At 43.1% G+C, this 18,624-nt stretch overlaps 1 protein-coding gene across 9 annotated transcripts in view; it reads right to left on the minus strand.

Moving 5' to 3' along the window:
* Nucleotides 1-11,071, minus strand: part of Cep350 (centrosomal protein 350) — a 193,547-nt gene extending 182,476 nt beyond the window's left edge. For 6 of the 9 annotated variants that reach the window (XM_045161454.1, XM_045161431.1, XM_045161439.1 and 3 more), the window contains exon 1: nucleotides 10,919-11,071. The gene's annotated coding sequence lies outside the window, so the exon portion shown is untranslated. The remainder of the gene's footprint in view (nucleotides 1-10,918) is intronic. The other 3 variants (XM_045161478.1, XM_045161472.1, XM_045161464.1) reach the window with 1 other exon arrangement.
* Between the last annotated feature and the right edge of the window lie 7,553 nt (nucleotides 11,072-18,624).

An 18,624-nucleotide genomic window follows, 5' to 3' on the forward strand; every position in this document is an offset into this window, starting at 1 on the left:
CCTCTTATATTACTGAAACTTAGCCATCAGCTATAACATAATCCCTCTGTCCTCTTCAGAGGGACTAGGCAGATAGCTTTGGTAGACAGGGAGTTGGATAGGAAAGACTCACAGAAGAAACCTTATGTCACACTGTCACCCTGCCCCTGCCTACCTCAGCAACTGAAGTGGAATTCAGATCTCGATCTCTCTCTTGGCTGCACCCCACCCAAGTGTGGGTGACCCCTTCTCCAAGCCCGGGCCAATTGGCTTTTATGCCTTATACAGGTGTGCCAACCTCTTCCAGAGATGACCCACAAGCCCCAGTAAACAGTTGTACCTGCGCTCACACGGGGATTCCCTTTCTGACTCTTTGGCTGTTCACATCTCCACATCAGGGTCCCAGCCCGGGAAGACTATGTCCTTCCTATTCTGACAGTTTGCCTTGGCTGCCAGAGTGGGAAGGGATATTTCTTTGTTACTGTTTTTATGGCCTTTTGATTTCTTTGAAAGCACATGCCATTTTAGAAAAGTCCCTTTTCACGTTTTTGTTTCCAGGGCCCATGTTAGACTCCCACATTGGATCCTGGACCACATGCGTGTATCCATCCCCCACCTCCCTTACAGGAACTACTTACTCTCCCTTGTATCTCTGATATTTCTGAATGAAAATGTAATGGTTTACAAATCATCCTTCTCAATCTTGTTTTATCCCAAATCTTTGGTAAAAACAGACACAAACTCAAAGTTTGGAGTTTAAGGAGTCTTCCTGAACTCAAAAAATGCCATCACACTCTCTCACAATCTCATAAATTACCTTGTTCTCTCACCTACATTCTACTTTGAACCTTTAACCGATTAACTTCACTTCACTGTACTTTAACTTCTTTATAGAATGTTCTTTGTGCTCAACTGTTACCAAATTCACCCTAAAGATCAGGACTTTTCTCACAAATGTCCACAGATGAAGCCTTTTATTTTTTCCTGCCCTTCTAATCAGAGTAGGTAAGTTGGTTTGCAAACTTCTTGGTCTTCCCAATGCTGGTCTGGACTGTTATATGCCACAATCATGGAGAACCTTTTCCTCAACCTGATTAAAGACATCCATTTATTTAGCAAGTACTTGGTGAGTGCCAAGCATGTAGTAGGAATAAACAGTGCAATGCAGTAGGGATACAAAAATAAAGAGAACAAGCTGGGAATGGTGGCACAGGCCTTTAATCCCAGCACTCATGAGGCACAAGGAGGAGGATCACCATGAGTTCGACATCCTGAGACTACATAGTGAATTCCAGGTCAGCCTGGGCTAGAGTGAGACCCTACCTCATAAAAATAAATAAATAAAAATAAAGAGAACAAATATGATTTCTGCTTCAAAGGCTATGCTGCAGATATAAACAAGATGGTAGTAAGGAATAACAAAGGTGCTAGGGGAGTGTACAACAGAAAGAACTCATCTAATCTGAGAAGTAGAAAAGTGTTGCCAGGGCTAAGTCTTAATAAAGCTCACTAAATCCAAGAGCTTAATAGAAAGTAGGAACAAAAGTGGAAAAGTCCTGAGACAAGAAAGAACATGACAAAGTTGGAGATGCCAAAAAGTAGCCAGGTGTGGTGGTGCACACCTGTAATCCCAGCATTCTTTTTTGTAATCTCTGGTGTGTGTGAATGTGAGTGTGGGTGTGGATGAGGGTGAGGATGTGAACAACTCCAGGTGTCAGCCTTTACCCTCCACCTTGTTTGAGGCAGAGCCTCTGTTCTTTGCCACTGTGTTCACCGGCCGTCCTGGCCCCAGAGCTTCAGTTCTCCTGTTTCTGTCTCCTATTTTGCTGAAGGCTTGCTGAGATTACAGGCACGTGCTACTACCTCTGGATCTCACGTCACTGCTAAGGATCCAATCCCAGTACTCACACTTGTGCAACAAGCACTTTATTCACTGAGCCATCTCCCCAGGCTCTTAAACCCAGCATTCTTGAGGCTGAGGCAAGAGGACTAAGTTTGGGGGAAGCCTGTACAAAGCAAGACCCTGTCTCAATGCCCTCTCCCAAAGCCCCAACTTGCCGAAGAAGAAAACTGGAGCTCTGATAAAGCAGAGAACAAGATCATTACAGGACAGTGAATGATCATATTTGTGGCTGCTTTTGTAGAGAACGGTGCTGGGGATTGAACCCAGGGTTTCACACAAGCTAAGCACATAATCTATCACTGGACAATACTTCAAGGCCCCATAATTGCAGGATTTTTTTTGCATGTGTACATATGTGTATTGTGTGGGTATATGCATGCAAGTAGGTGAATGTGTGCACATGTATGTATGAATCCATATAGATAGCAAGAGGTCAACACTGATGTCCCAATAGCTCTTCACCGTGTTTTTTAACACAAAGTCTTTCACTGAATCACAGCTCACTGATTAAGCTAGGCTCACTAGCTAGCCAGTAAGCCCAAAGCATGCTCTCTCTGCCTCCTCAGCACTAGTATTATAGGCACATGCTACCATGTTCAGCATTTACATGAGTGCTTAGTATACAAACTCAGCTTCTCATGCTTGCAAAGTAAGCATTTCACCACAGCCCATAATTATGTTTCTTTTACTTTTTATTTATTTATTTGTAAGAGAGATAAAAAAAAAAAAAGAGTACGAACAAAGTTGGGCACAGTGGCACACACCTTTAATCCCAGCACTCAGGAGGCTGAGATGGGAGGATCACAGTAAGTTAGGAGTCACCCTGTGCTACAGTAAGAACCTGCTTCAAAATTTTTTTAAAAAGGATGAAAGAAAAAAAAAAGAAATCATTTCATATAACAGTTACATACATGAACAATAGTGTAAATGAACAGTGCTTTGTTCAAACTAAAGTCAGAAATCATTAGAAATAAAAGAAACTACATTTGATATGGTTCTAGTTTCATCATTAATAGCAAACATGACCTACAGCCAACAAGAAATCTATACTTACAAATTAATAAAATATTCCCTTATGAGAAAAGTACAATTATGGGCTTACAGGCACATATCTATAAATCTAGCCACTCTGAAGACTGAGACAGAAGGATCCCTGAAAGCTGGAGTCCAACCTGGTCTACCTAGTGGGTGGCAGGTCAGTCAAAGACCCTATTTCAAAAGAATAAAAAGAACTGTGGGCTAAAGGAATGGCTTAGCAGTTAAAGTGGTTGCCTGCAAAGCCAAAGAACCCAGGTTCAATTCCCTAGGACCCACGTAAGCCAGATGCACAAGGGAGCACACAAGTCTGGAGTTCATTTGCAGTGGCTGGAGACCCTGGTACACCCATTCTCTCTCTCACCCTCTCTCTCCTTCCTTCCCTCCCTCCCTCCCTCCCTCCCCTCTGTCAAATAAATACATAAAAATAAAATATTAGGGCTAGAGAGATGGCTTAGTGGTTAAGCGCTTGCCTGTGAAGCCTAAGGATTCTGGTTTGAGGCTCGATTCCCTAGGACCCACATAAACCAGATGCACAAGGGGGCGCATACATTTGGAGTTCATTTGCAGTGGCTGGAGGCCCTGGCATGCCCATTCTCTCCCTCTCTCTCTCTCTCTCTGTCTCTCTCTGCCTCTTTCTCGCTCTCAAATAAATAAATAATAAAGTATATTTTAAAAAATACTTTTCCAGGTATAGGGGCACATGCCTTTAATCCCAACACTTGAGGGGCAGAGGTAGGAAGATCTGTGAGTTCAAGGGCACCCTAGAACTACAGACTGAGTTCAGGTCAGCCTGGGGAATTGAACCCAGGCCAGTAGGCTTTGCCACCAAGCTTCTTTAACTGCTGAGCTATCTCCCCAGCTTTAAGTTTCTTTTGTATGGTGCAGACTTAAGAGCTCATGATGGGGAGAATGAAAGAGAAACAGTTAAGTTTTAGAGAAAGGAAGCCATGAGAATATCTCACCTGTCTCTAGGTCTCCATACTCCGCTCTCTCAGAAACTTCACTATCAACTCTATTTTCTCATAGCCCCTCCAGCATCCCTATTATCAGCATGTATGTTTAATTATATTTCATTTTTTTCTTTTTGGTTTTTCGAGGTAGTCTCACTCTAGCTCAGGCTGACCAGGAATTCACAGTCTCAGGATGGCCTTGAACTCATGGCGATCCTCCTACCTCTGCCTCCTGAGAGCTGGGATTAAAGGCATGTGCCACCATGCCCAGCAATTATATTTCTTTTTTAAAAATGTTTTATTTATTTGCCAGCAGAGGCAGGCAGACAGAGAATGGGCATGCCAGGCCTCCGGCTACTGCAAAAAACTCTAGAAGCATGTGCCACTTTGGGCATCTGGCTTTACCTGGGTATTAGGGAATCGAACCTGGGTCATTAGGCTTTGCAGGCAAGTGCCTTAACCACTGAACCATCACTCCAACCCACTTTTTTTTTTTTTTTTTTTTTTTTTTGTAAGCAGAGAGGGACAAAAAGAGTATGTGTGAGAGAATGGGCTCACTAGAACCTTGCACCACTGCAAACAAACTCCAGATGCAAGAGCCACTTTGTGCATCTGGCTTTACAGGGATACTGGGGACTCAAACTTGGGTCACTAGGCTTTGGAGACAAGCACCTTAACTGCTGAGCCATCTCTTTAGCCCCAAAAATGATTTTTTATTTATTTATGAGAAAGAAAGCGAGAGAGGGAAATAATGGGTATGCCAGGGCCTTTGTCATGCTCATTTTCTCACTCTATCTCTGCTTTTCTCTCTCTCAAATAAATAAAAGTTTAGAGTAAAACCCTACCTCGAAGAGAAAAAAAACAAGAACAAAAAGAAAATGTCCACTTTTAAATTTCTTTTTGAGATAGGTTTTTATATAACCCAAGCTGGCCTCTAACTCCTTATATAGCTGAAGAAGACCTTGAACTTCTGGGCTTCCTGCCTCTACCTCCCCAGTGCTGGGATTACAGGCATGTGCTAGGGATCAAACCCAAGACTTTGTGCATACTAGGGAAGCACTCTAGCTACTGAGCTACACCCCTAGTCCCTTGGTCTTTTTTTAAAAAAAACAGATTCTTTTTTTAATATATTCTATTTATTTATTCATTAGAGAGAGAGAGAGAATGGGCACAACAGGGCCTCCAGCCACTGCAAACGAACTCCAGATGCATGTGCCACTTTGTGAATCAGGCTTATGTGGGTCCTAGAGAATTGAACCAGGATTCTTTGGCTTTGCAGGCATCTCTCCAGCCCCCTTGGTCTTTTTTTAGTTGGCATGCAAAATGGGATTCATTATAACATCTTCATATAGTATTGTATCTTGTTCATATTCAGCCACCTCTAGTCCCTGTCCCTTCTCCCACCCCTCACTGCCTCCCTTCTTCCCTCCAAAAGTCCTCCCCCATCTGTTTCATGTCACTTATGTGTGTGTTTATATGTACATATATAGTGTAAGGTAAGAAGCTTTATTATATCCACTTTGTAGATGAATTTCAGTCACTAATGATAACAGCTGGTACAAGTGGTGCACTTAAGATGTGAACCCAGAAAACGTGGTTTAATCCATGCACTGAAGGACAAGCTCAGCTGCTTCTCATGAAGTAAATATAGATCTCCAAACCTGTTAACAACTGCAAAATACCGCTTAGCACAAATATACCATTATTTTAACTATTAATTTGCCAATGGACACTAAGGACTCTCTTACTTATAAATGTTGGATTTTATTGTAATAATTTTAAATGAATATCCTTATATTTATTATTAGGCTCTTACATTAGAATTTATGTAACATAAGCTCCTAAAAATATAAGATTCTATGAAAGAATACACACTCTTAATTTTGATAGGCAATGCCAGGTTTCCTTCCAAAAAGTTGTTCCATTTGTATGAATTTATAGTCTCAATGATACTCATTTTTAAGTTAACAAATATTTTTTAAACTTTATATTGACAATTTCCATATATATATATATATATATATATATATATATATATATACACACAATATACCATGCTAACAAATATTTTTACTCATAAAAAGTAAGACCCACTTTGAATTTTTAATTAGTAGTTATATAAACTAGACTGCCAGGTTGGTCATAATTATCCTCTGATTTGATAATAAAGTAAATGTAGGTCTAGCAGTTTAGTGAATTCTTTGATTCCGAAACTATGAAATATATGAACCTGCTTTCTTACATATATAACATGTAAATTGGACTGACTGGCCTTTAAGATTCAAATCACACAATGCTATGATTAAGAAGTCACTGAAAGGAAGACGGGCATGGTAGCGCATGACTTTAATCCCAGCACTTGGGAGGCAGAGGTAGGAGAATCGCTGTGAGTTCGAGGCCACCCTGAGACTACCTAATGAATTCCAGGTCAGCCTGAGGGACAGTGAAACCCTACCTTGAAAAAAACAATAAATAAATAAAAATAAGTGACTGCAATCCTAGCACTTGGGAGGCAGAGGTAAGAGGATCGCTGTGAATTCGAGGCCACCCTGAGACTCTATAGTGAATTCCAGGTCAGCCTGGGCTAGAGTGAAACCCTACCTCGAAAAATCAAAAAAAAAAAAAAAAACCCACAAAAATAAGTGACTGAAAGGGCTGGAGAGATGGCTTAGTGATTATGGCATTTGCCTGCAAAACCAAAGGACCTCAGTTCAATTCCCCAGGACCCACGTAAGACAAATGCACAAGGTGGCACATGTGTCTAGAGTCCATTTTCTAGTGGATTGAGGCCTTGGCGCACCCATTCTCTCTCTCCCTCTCTCTCTCCCTCTCTCTCTCCCTCTCTTTGGCAATTTCTTTTAAGTGACTGAAAGATATTACAACCCAATAATTATATTACTAGTTTAACAGGGTCCTAAGGCTTCTATATTCTTCAAACTTTCAACAACTACTGCCAGGGCACCTAGGCAGATCATTAAAATAGTCAATAAACTTTTCAAGACCTGCCTGTAGCTAATACCCAGTGGCTCTTACATTCCAGCCTGTCATTCCCATGATACCTAGAAAAGCTGAACAAACCACTGGGGTATATTCCTAAGAACTAAGGCATGCCCAGGAGCTAAGAACTGTTATATTGTTGTTATTATTATTTGTGTTTAAAATATTACTTTTTTTTTTTTTGGTTTTTCAAGGTAAGGTCTCACTCTAGCACAGGCTGACCTGGAATTCACTATGGAGTCTCAGGGTGGCCTTGAACTCACTGCAATCCTCTTACCTCTGCCTCCTGAGTGCTGGGATTAAAGGCGTGCACCACCACGCCTGGCTTAAAATATCATTCTTTATGGTCAATTAATTCAACTGTATTTATTGTCTATCTTAGTATATACTGGGAATTGGGTGCATAGTAAAGAATGGAGGATCTCTGCCATCATGGAACTTGCACACCAGAGGAAAACCACAATAATACCCTATATGCCCAAATATAAATGTAGTTATGATAACAAAAAATGGAGAAATGTTAGGGCTGGAGAGATGGCTTAACGGTTAAGACACCTGCCTGCGAAGCCTAAGGACCCAGGTTTAATTCCCCAGGACCCACATAAGCCAGATGCACAAGGTGGTGCATGTGTCTGGAGTTCATTTGCAGTGGCTGAAGGCCCTAGTGCACCCATTCTCTCTCTCTCTTTCCCTGTCAAATAAATAAATAAATATTTTTTTTTTAATGGAGAAATGAATTTTTGGTATTTTTTTTCTTTCCATTACACTAAACAACGAGGACACGAGGGAAAAAGTAAGTAAGGAAAACAATTTCACAATTTGACTCACAGTACAAAAATAATCATGACTGTGAAGTTACCTTTTTAAATTGTGTTTGTAATAAAAAAAAAAAAAAATACCAGGCTGGGGCTGGAGAGATGGCTTAGCAGTTAAGCGCTTGCCTGTGAAGCCTGAGGACCCCAGTTGGAGGCTCCATTCCCCAGGACCCACGTTAGCCAGATGCGTAAGGGGGTACATGCTTCTAGAGTTCCTTTGCAGTGGCTGGAGGCCCTGGCGTGCCCATATTCATTCTCCCTCCCTCCCCCCCCCCCCGCCTCTTTCTCTGTCACTCTCATGGCTTAGCAGTTAAAGCCCTTCCCTGAGCACCCATGTTCACTTCTCCATATCCAACATAAGCCAGATGCACAAGGTGACACAAGCACACAAGGTCACAAATGTGCACAAGGAGACACACATGTCTGGAGTTCAATTACAATGGCTGGAGGCCCTGGTGCACGATTCCTTCCCTCCCTCCCTCCCTCCCTCCCTCCCTCCCTCCCTCCCTCCCTCTCTCTCTCTCTCTCTCTCTCTCTCATTACAAAAAAAAAAAGGCCAGTCTGTTGGCTTGCCTCAAAAAAAAAATTACCAAGTTATTACTACTTTTCACTTATGCCACTACTGATAATGTAGCTTGAATATTTGTTTTATAGAAACAAGAGTATAAATGATTTGAAGAATCAAAGATGAAAGAATTAAATCTCCATAATATACAATAAACTAAACACAATCTGGAAAAAAAAAGAATTAAATCTCCAAACCAAATGAATGGCAACTAATTTGCTACAATTTCTTTTTATTTTCTCCACTGCACCCTCCACACTTAATGGGGAATGAACCTAGCACCTCAGGCATGCTAGGCAAGTGCTCTACTACTAAGCCACACTCTCAGCTCCTACTACAATTTTTTTTTTCGGTTTTTTTCAAGGTAGGTTTCACTCTAGTCCAAACTGACCTGGAATTCACTATGTAGTCTCAGGGTGGCCTCAAACTCATGGTGATCCTCTTACCTCTTCCTCCCGAGTGCTGGGATTAAAGGTGTGCACCACCACACCCAGCTTTAATACAATTTCTTAACAACCCCATTCAAATAAAAAGTACAAAATTCATGGCTTGTTAATAACTAGCAAATGTTATAAAAATACTAATGCCTTTAAAAACTAACAATCAGTGCTGGAGAAATGGAGAGAAGGCACTTGATGCACAAAGTGTCACATGTGTTGGAGTTCATTTGCAGTGGCTAGAGGCCCTGGCATGTCCATTCTCACTCTATCTGCCCCTCTCTCTCAGATAAATATTTAAACACACACACACACACACACAAGAAAAACGGAACAGGAGGGCTGAGATGATGGCTAAGCAGTTAAAGGTGCCTGCTTACAAAGTTTGCCAATGTGAGTTCAAGTCCCTAGTACAGAGATGCGAAAGTGGCACATGTATCTGCAGTTTGCAATAGCAAGAGGCCCTGGCACACATGCACATGCGCACATACAGAAATAAAAGTATTTTTTAAAAAGAAACAAGAGTAGAATTTTTAAATGCTCTGACAAAATACCAAATTCCCAAAGGATCTATAGTAATATTTAATTTAAAGAAACTAATTCTAGATTAACTGTAGCAATAAAAGCAACATCACATTAATAGATTCATGCATCTGTTTCCACCACTGCCACACCTTCCTCAAAAGCCTACATGAAGACCAAAAACATATGTAGAAACACGTCAAAAAACTTGTCAGCTATTTCTGACAAGATTCTCTGTTGTTCTCAGTCTACGTTATAAGCAATTTAGCAAATAAAAGCGGTTATACAGACCTCACCTCCTTTCTACTGCCCATAATACGGTAGAAGTGCTAAAAATGAATATTTTTTAAAAAGCTGCCCATCAGAAGAAAAAAATCAGAAGTTTTTAATTAATAAATTGATAATATCACAGAAGTTTGGATGTATGAATATTAACACATAACACTACATAGCAATATATCTCAGAAAAATTATTTTGCATATTTATGGAATCATTTACATATATGACACACCACTACAAAAACAAAGTTCTGCTGGTATGAAAAGATACATATGTATTTCTTCACAAATACAATGTATTGTAGTTTGACATTTATCTTATTACATTAATCTGTCAAGTTAGCATATCAAAACTACTACATGTTCATGGGTTTGAACATAATATAAGTCTAACAGCTAATCCCCCAAAGTCAGAATCCCATATTATTTGGCAACACATTGCCTTGTTTAAAACCAGTATCTGGAACTGAGACATTATTTAAAAGGGGGACAGCTTGCAGCTTCTTCAAAACTTCTCAGGTTGTTAGCAGGTCTACCTAGGATAGGCTTTCCTTTAAAACGCTTAAAATACAGGCCAGGAGGAATAGTTAACATGGCAACATTAACGACTTCTCCAAATTCAAAACAAGGATCACCAACAAAACAGTTAAGTAGAATACATGGTTACTGACCACTATTCTTGACAACCTATTTGCCCCTACAAATAAAGTATTTGTTAAAACACTGAAATCTAGACCGATTTGTAACTTCATAGCTGAAATTTTTTAATCCATTCCGACCCATATAGTTGACGTTATGCATTATTCATCATATTGGGCTACGTTTAAAGAGAGCATGGGCGAGGGCGATAAATGACAACTTCGACAGTGCAAACGCTTTTTTTAAAAACAAAAAATCTCCCCCCGCCCCCTAAATCATCTGGAATAAATCGGTACGTTACATTCAGCGACTGCTGGACGGGAAGCAGATCAAAGTTTTCCCCTGCACTGCACTTGAGAATATTACACTCGGGAAAAGGAACAGAAACCGGTCGTCCCTGCCACTGGAGCTAGTTTCCCCGGAATTTCCCAAAATACGCTTCATCTGCAAACGAAGAAGGGACACTTCTGGGGAACCCAGAGGTGAGAGGTATCTTACCACTATGCAGACGAGAGGCGGGGCGAGGGAAGACACCGGCAGGTGAGCAAGGAAAGGTGGGTCTTCAGTAGACACCCAGGTGTCAAGATGACCCCTCCTTCCCAGCCAAGTCTCAGGACCCGGCGAGGTTCCCCGAGGGGGGCCTGCCGGGCAGCGCCCCGGGGAGAAGGAGGTCAGGGCCCACCCCGCCTCTCCGGCCACCACCCGCACCCGAGGACCGGTGACCGCGGACAGAAGGCGGTGGAGGCTGCGAAGACCGTCCGCGGTGTCAGCCAAGGTCCTCCCCGCAAGCTCACCTGAGAGTGTCGCCTCCGCCCTCGGCTCCCACGGCGCATCCCGCGGGGCCTGGCGGAGGGTGCGGTGACGCCGCCCCGACCGGCCCCCAGGGCTGCCGGGCCTGGGGCCTCCTCCCCCTCTCCCCGCTCCCGGGGAACGTACCGGGTTGCCCGTCTCGCAACCCGGCTCCCGGGGATCGACGGCTCAACAGAGCTCGGGAGGAAGGAGAGGCGGAGAGTCGGCCTCCTCTCCCCAGCGGCGAGCCAGCCACCTCCGGAGCTGCGGCTCTCGTCGCCAGTCCTCTCCGGCGGCGCGCACGTCCGGCCCCGATCCCGCTCCCGCCCCCCGCCCGCCCCGCCCCGCCCCGCCCCGCCTGGGAGTCACTTCGGCAGCGGCGGCCCGGTCGCCATTACAACCCAACAACTGACACGGAGGAGGAGCGGCGCCGGCGGCAGTGGCGGTGGCGGCAGCGGCGCGAGGCAGGGCGGGAGCGGTCGGGGTCGCGGGGTAGTGGGGGGGAGGAGGAGAAGGAGGAGGACCCGCCAAACCTCGCGAGAACTGCCCAACGAAGAATGCAAACCCGGGTTGAAGGCCATGTTGAGTGTGGCAGAAAGGTGAGCCTGAGCTGGACGAGAGAAGGAAACGCGAGGGAGCCATGTTTGGTGTGGCGGCGTTGGAGCTTGGCAGCACTCTGCAAGGAGCGGAGGGCTTACCGCAGGCGACCACCACCCGTTCGGTTGGACTGAGCAGTTCTCCCCGAGAAGAAGACTTGCTGAGGGGTTCGACAAGGAGGGACGAGACGTCTGCAGCCCGGCAGCTTCCTGAGAGCTAGTGATGTTGCAGCGGTGGCCCAAACAGACTGTCAGTTTCCGAGTTAACTGCGGCTCTGCGGCTGCCGCAGCTCCTCGCGGGCTGTCAGTCATTGTGGCCGTCTTCTTCCCGAGGAGGGCTGCGGCTCTGTTTAGCATGCTCTCCTAGCTGGTAATCCTCAAGCAAGGGAAAAACGAAATTTCCTCCCATTCGCTATGTGGTTTGAGAAGCTCTCTGGGGTCAACACATCTCTTCATAGCTTTGTCTTCTTGGTCTCCGCAGTCAAATTCTACCATCTGAAGACTTAGTTTAAAGAGCGTTTGCAAATAACGCCGCCTCCCGCTGGGTGCTCACGGAACACAAGCTCTCTACGCGCTGCTTTTCTTCGCCTTCTAGACTCCTGTAGTTTATTGGCCTAGAGACTGTTTCTCATTTTAAAATACACTGAAGACCTTATGGTCTCTCTTATCTAAACCCACTAGGGCCTAATGTAGTGACGAGCACATCTGTAGGTGTTCAATAAATACTTGTTGAGGAGATCCTATCAATACAAGCAGAAGGCAGTCACTGGTCCCTCTTCGTAGGGCAGCTGTGCCTGAATAGGAACTACGTGGATGTACAAAAGTCCCACACACATGTAAAATGCGTACTGCATCTCCAGAAAGATGCTGCAGGAAAGAATGGGAGAGGGGCCTGGCAGAGGGTGCAGTGACAGCACTCCGAATGCCCCCAGGGTTGTCCGGCCATGCAAGCGGTAACAAGAGAAACAAAAAAAGTGAAATTTAAATTTTCCAACATTGCCACAGTGATTGCACTGAGTGTATACAATCATAAAGTAAATACACTAGATTTATTTTAAAAAGGGGGGGAGGCTGGAGAAATGGCTTAGTGGTAAAGGTGTTTGCCTGTAAAGCAAAAGGATCCCGGTTCGATTCTCTAGGACCCACGTAAGGCAGATGCACAAGGGGGTGAATGCATCTGGAGTTCGTTTGCAGTGGAGGCCCTGGTGCACCCATTCTTTCTCTCTCTCTCCCTTCCCCTCCCCTCTCTCTCCCCAATAAATAAACAAAATATATTTTTAAAAAGGTTTTCTGAAAAGCTGTTTGCCCAATGTTATACCATCAGTAAAAAGGAGGTGTAAGATTTTAAATTCCTTTACCCCAAAGCTTATTAATACTTTCTTGCCACCACCCCCACCTCATGCTACTCCCTGGTCACCCGGGGTGGGGGGAATCTAGAAGTTTCTGTCACAGTGTCAGCATCAGCGTTACCCTGGTGTAGTTATATTCTCTATCCTGGGAATATGACATCAAATATTAATTCTAGGCAACAAATTGAAAAATGGAGAACCATGGTTATGGTGATGTAACAGTGCCATTCACTCTTTGTATTAACTGAACAGAATGAATGTCAAAGATGAATAGAGATATTGCTAAGGACATGCCAAGACCGAATCTAATGTGTAGTCTTTTTTATTTTATTTTATTTTAATTTTTAGGCAAACCCAACAGACTGGCCTTTTAAGAGAGAGAGAGAGAGAGAGAGAGAGAGAATTGGCACGCCAGGGCCTCCAGCTATTGCAATCGAACTCCAGACGTGTGTGCCCTGTTCTGTGCACGTGCATCACTGTGTGTCTGGTTTATGGGGGACCTGGAGAGTCAAACAAGTCCTTAGGTTTTGCAGGCAGACACCTTAACCGTTACGCTATCTCTCCAGCCCTAATATGTAATCTTGGTCACCACTTTTTCGTTTACTTTTTTTTATTTAGGTAGAAAGGATAACAGTTGAGACAGGCTCTCATGTAACTCAGAGAAAAGAAATCTCATTAACATTAACTACAGGTAGAAATACAATAGTCATATCTACAAAGGGAGCATTTAACTGTATTTGACTGGAATGTGATATTAAGATTGGAATTTTAGTATTTTATTTTGATTTATTTATGAGAGAGAGAATGGGTATGCCAGGACCTCTAACTGCTGCAAACAAACTCCAGATGCATACACCACTCTGTGCATCATGGTGGTGCATGCATCTGGAGTTCATTTGCTGGGGCTAGAGACCCTAATACGCCCATTCTCTCTCTCTCCCTCCTTGCAAATACATCTAATTTTTTTGATCCTTCAATGGCCTGAAGAGATGGCTTAGTAATCAAGGTACTTGCCTGCAAAGCCTAAGGACCCAGGTTCAATTCACCAGGACCCGCATAAGCCAGATGCACAAGACAGCACATGTATCTGGAGTTTGTTTGCAGTGGCTGGAGGCCCTGGCACACCCATTCTCTACCTATCTGCCTTTGTCTCTCTCCCTCCCTCCCTCCCTCTCTCTCTCTCTCTCTTTCTCTCTCTCAGAAATAAATAAATAATTTTTAAATCCTTCAGACAGGCCCAGAAATTTGTTTCCATGGTGATTCTAAATCCTCATCAAATTGGCAAGATTAACCAACAGGTGGAAAGATCTATATTTGCTTTTACATGTATAAAATATCTTTGAAAGAATACATAAGACACTGCTAACACTAGCTATCAATGTGGAAGGAGACCAGTAACAAGGGATAAGAAGAGGGTTTATCGGTCATTCTTTTATGGACTTTTTGACTTTGAACCATGGGAATATTTAAACTGTTCAAAAAGTAAGAAATATTATACCAGGTGTGATAACATATGCCTGTATTCCCAGCTCTTGGGAGGTAGACACAGGAGGATCAGGAGTTCTAGGTCATCTTCAGTTACATAGTAAGTTTGAAGCTAACCTGGGCTACATGAGACCATCTCAAGAAAATTAATCAAATAGAAATGTATTTTTCTTTAAGAAGAAAATTTAAGGCCTGGAGAGATGCCTTTGTGGTTAAGTATGTTTCCTGGAAAAACATGAGGGCCTGAGGGGGCCTGAAAATGAAGAAGTTTATATACAGATCCCATGTAAACAGCTGGGTGGGGTCCTGTGGGTCTGTAACCCCAGTCCCTCAAAGAACAGAGACCAAGGTATTGCCATGACTCTCAAAAAAAAAAAAAAAAATGCAAGCTCCTCTACCAATAAGAGACTCTGGCTCTAAGCCAGGCATGGTGGCACACATCTTAAGTCCCAGCACTCAGGAGGCAGAGGTAGGAGGATTGCCGTGAGTTTGAGGATACCCTGAGACTACAGAGTGAATTCCAGGTCAGCCTGAGCTAGAGTGAGACCCTACCTAGAAAAAAGAAAAAAAAAGAGAGAGAGATTCTGGCTCTAAATAAGAATGGACAAAGAGAAAGGAAGGGAGGAGGGTACTTAATAGGTTGATATTGTATATATGTAAGTACAATGATTGAGATGGGGAGGTAATATGATGGAGAATGGAATTTCAAAGGGGAAAGTGTGGGGGGGGGAGGGAATTACCATGGGATATTTTTTTATAATCATGGAAAATGCTAATAAAAATTTAAAAAAAAAGAAAAAAAAAAGAATGGCACAAAAGAGCAATGGAGCAGGATACCCAACATTCTGCTCTGGCTACTTCAGATGAGTGACCCTGCTACAGGCTAGAGTATAGGGCAACAAGGGTACCTACATGTGCATAACCCTATGCCCACACAGCAAACACATCACACCACATAAACCACATCACATACACACGTAATACAAACATAAAAAGGTAAATTAGGGCTGGAGAGATGGCTTAGCAGTTAACGCACTTGCCTGCAAAGGCAAAGGACCTCAGTTCAATTCCCCAGGACCCACAGAAGCCAGATGCACAAGGTGATGCATGCATCTGGAGTTTGTCTGCAGTGGCTGGAGGCCATGGCACACACATTCTCTCTCTTTATTTCTCTATCTCAATTTCTCTCTCTCTCTCTCAAATAAATAAATAAAAATAAAGAAGTATTGGGCTAGCAACAGCAGACAAAGGGACACTCGGAGTGGGCAACTAAAGTACAGCCAACACACACAGCCGGAGGGCTGCAGAGTCTGGGCAGGAAAGTGGTTAAAAAACCAAAGGAAAAAGCTGGGCATGGTGGTGCACGCCTTTAATCCCCAACACTCGGGAGGCAGAGGTAGGAGGATCGCCATGAGTTTGAGGCCACCCTGAGACTACATAGTAAATTCCAGGTCAGCCTGGACTAGAGTGAGACCTTACCTTGAGAAAACAAAATAAATAAATAAACAAATAACCCAGGAAAGCCAAATCATGATGGCTCAGCACCCAGGAGACAAAGGCAAATCTGAGGACAGCCTGGTCTACAGAACAAATTCTATGCCATCCACGTCTACATAGAAAGACTCTGGCTCAAGCAAAAGAAAAAAAAATATCTAAGAGAGAAAGTTGGCTATAAATATTTCCCTAGCCTGGGGTAAGCACAGCCACTAAATGTGTTGCTGGGTATGATGATGTTTGTTTGTAATCCCAAACTGGGAAGGTAGAGGTGGGATAATCAGGAGTTCAAAGCCAGCCTAAGATACATGAGACCCAGCCTCAGAAAAGGAAAGAGAAGGAAAGGAAAAGAAGAGGAAAGAAAAGAAGGAGAGAAAACAAAGCCAGATATAGTGGTGCAAGCCTTTAATCCCAGCACTCAAGAGGCAGAGATAGGAGGATTGCCATGAGTTCGAGGCCAACCTGGGTCTACAGAAAGAGTTCCAGCTCAGCCTGGGCTAGAGTGAGACCCTACCTCAAAAGAAAAGAAAAACGATGCTGGGGATGTGGCTCAGTTGTAGAGAGCACTTGCCTAGCGTACATTATGATCTAGGTTAAATCCCTGGAACTCACAAAAACAAACAAAAGGAGAATGTCCTTGTGTCCTTTAGAGTGCTCCCCTGTCTAAATTCCCTGCCTCCCTCCCTGGGCATAGCAGAAATTAAAATTAGCAAACTTGTAGAAAGGGAAATAGTCCTGAAAGAAAAAAAAGAAATTGATAAGAAGGAGCATGCCTCTTCCCATGGAGGAGATAGCACAACTCCAGGAAGTATGGATGGAAAGGATAGAAGTCATACTTTTTGTAAAGATTGAATCACTGATTCATCTATTGTGACCAATATTTTAGTACTAAACACTTTGTAAATGACTGTGATATACAAGTTTTCATTAACTAAAATTGATCAGAAAAGTCATGGAATCTGCGTGAAGTTTATCCAGAAAGGAAGAATTTTCCCTAAGGAAGAGACCTAGAAGGATACAATAAAAGAACAAAATAGCTTTCATTATTACACCCCCAAGCTTTGCTTATCCAGCATGCGTGAATACGACCTTTACCGTGGGCTAGGAAAGATTGCTCAGTAGTTAAAGGTGCTTGCTTACAGTCTTTTGGCCCAGGTTCAGTTCCCAAGCCATCCATGTAAGCCAAATGCAGAAAGTGGTACAAATGTCTAATATTTCTGTGCAGTGTCAAGAGGTCCCAGTGTACCAATATACACACACAATTTTTAAAGTATTTTTATTTTTATTTATTTGAGAAAGAGAGGCAGTCAGAGAATGGCACTCCGGATGCATGTGACCCCTTGTGAAACTGACTTACATGGGTCCTGGAGAGTTGAACCTGGGTTCTTTGACTTTGCAGGCAAATGCCTTAACGGCTAAACCATCTCTCCATCCCCACACACAAATAATTTTTAAAGACCTTTATCAAAGACATGACCCTTACCAAAGTAGAGATCTAAAGAAAATTTGAGCTAGCAGGATTACAAGGGACCAAAAAAAGGTCAATTACAGAAAAACAAATAACATCCTACAAAGAAAGACTGAGATTATAGGAGTAGAGAGAATAAAGAGTGAAAAATCAATAAGCAAATTAGACCAACCTATGAGACATTGAATAAAAAGAATAAATTAATAAATAAAAAGTTGGCATTAGCAATTATTGTGGTTCAAATGTAAACTGTACCCCATAGGCTCATGTATTTGAATATTTGGTCCTCAGTTGGTGATACTGCATGAGAAATTATGGCATCTTTAGGAAATGGCGCCTCCCTGAAAGAATTGGGTCACTGCAGGGTGGGGACTGGAATTTTATAGTCCAGTCCAGCTACACTTTTTTTTTTTTTTTTCGAAGTAGGGTTTCACTCTAGCTCAGGCTGACCTGGAATTCACTATGCAGTCTCAGGGTGGCCTCAAATTCACAGCTATTCTCCTACCTCTGCCTCCCGAGTGCTGGGATTAAAGATGTGTGCCTCCATGCCCAACTCCCAGCTCTACTTTTTTTTTTTTTTTTTTTTTTTTTTTTTTGGTTTTTCGAGGTAGGGTCTCATTCTAGCCCAGGCTGACCTGGAATTCACTCTGTAGTCTCAGGGTGGCCTTGAATTCACAGCGATACTCCTACCTCTGCCTCCCAAGTGCTGGTATTAAAGGCGTGCACCACCACGCGCAGCCCAGCTCTACTTCTTAGTCCTTTCACTCCTCTTCTTCTTTTATTTATTTATTTATTTATGAGAGTTGTGTATGAGCACATCAGAGCTCCTTGTCACTGAAAATTAATTATACCCGCTCCATGGGGGGAAACACATCCCTGATACTGAAAACTTAAAATAGGGGTAGTTATGAGCCCTAGGGGTATAACATCTGCTGATATCTGGAAAAATGTATATACTATGCTTATCAAACTGCCCAGTAAGCACTTCTTTCAATATTTATACCCTTATATTAACACTACTCTCACTTTGGATATAGAATCTTCTCTTTTCAGATGGCAATGACTTTGGGATGACTCAGAAGGTATCATAGTGCTGGAAAGAAGTGACTGGAGTACTGTGTAACATCTCAATCACACCTTCCAAGGCTCAGGGTCTAATGCAGAAGAGGTGGCAGAAAAAATGAAAGAGCCAAAGGAAGGGTAGGACTCTGTACAACGTGCTCCCTCCAGACATAAAATGGCCTGGATATCCATGACCTCACAGTGCCTGACACTACCTACACAAGACCATCATAAGAGGAGGAAAAGATCATGCCATC

The sequence above is a fragment of the Jaculus jaculus genome, chromosome 1, assembly GCF_020740685.1.
Source record: "Jaculus jaculus isolate mJacJac1 chromosome 1, mJacJac1.mat.Y.cur, whole genome shotgun sequence".
NCBI classification, from domain to species: Eukaryota; Metazoa; Chordata; class Mammalia; order Rodentia; family Dipodidae; genus Jaculus; species Jaculus jaculus.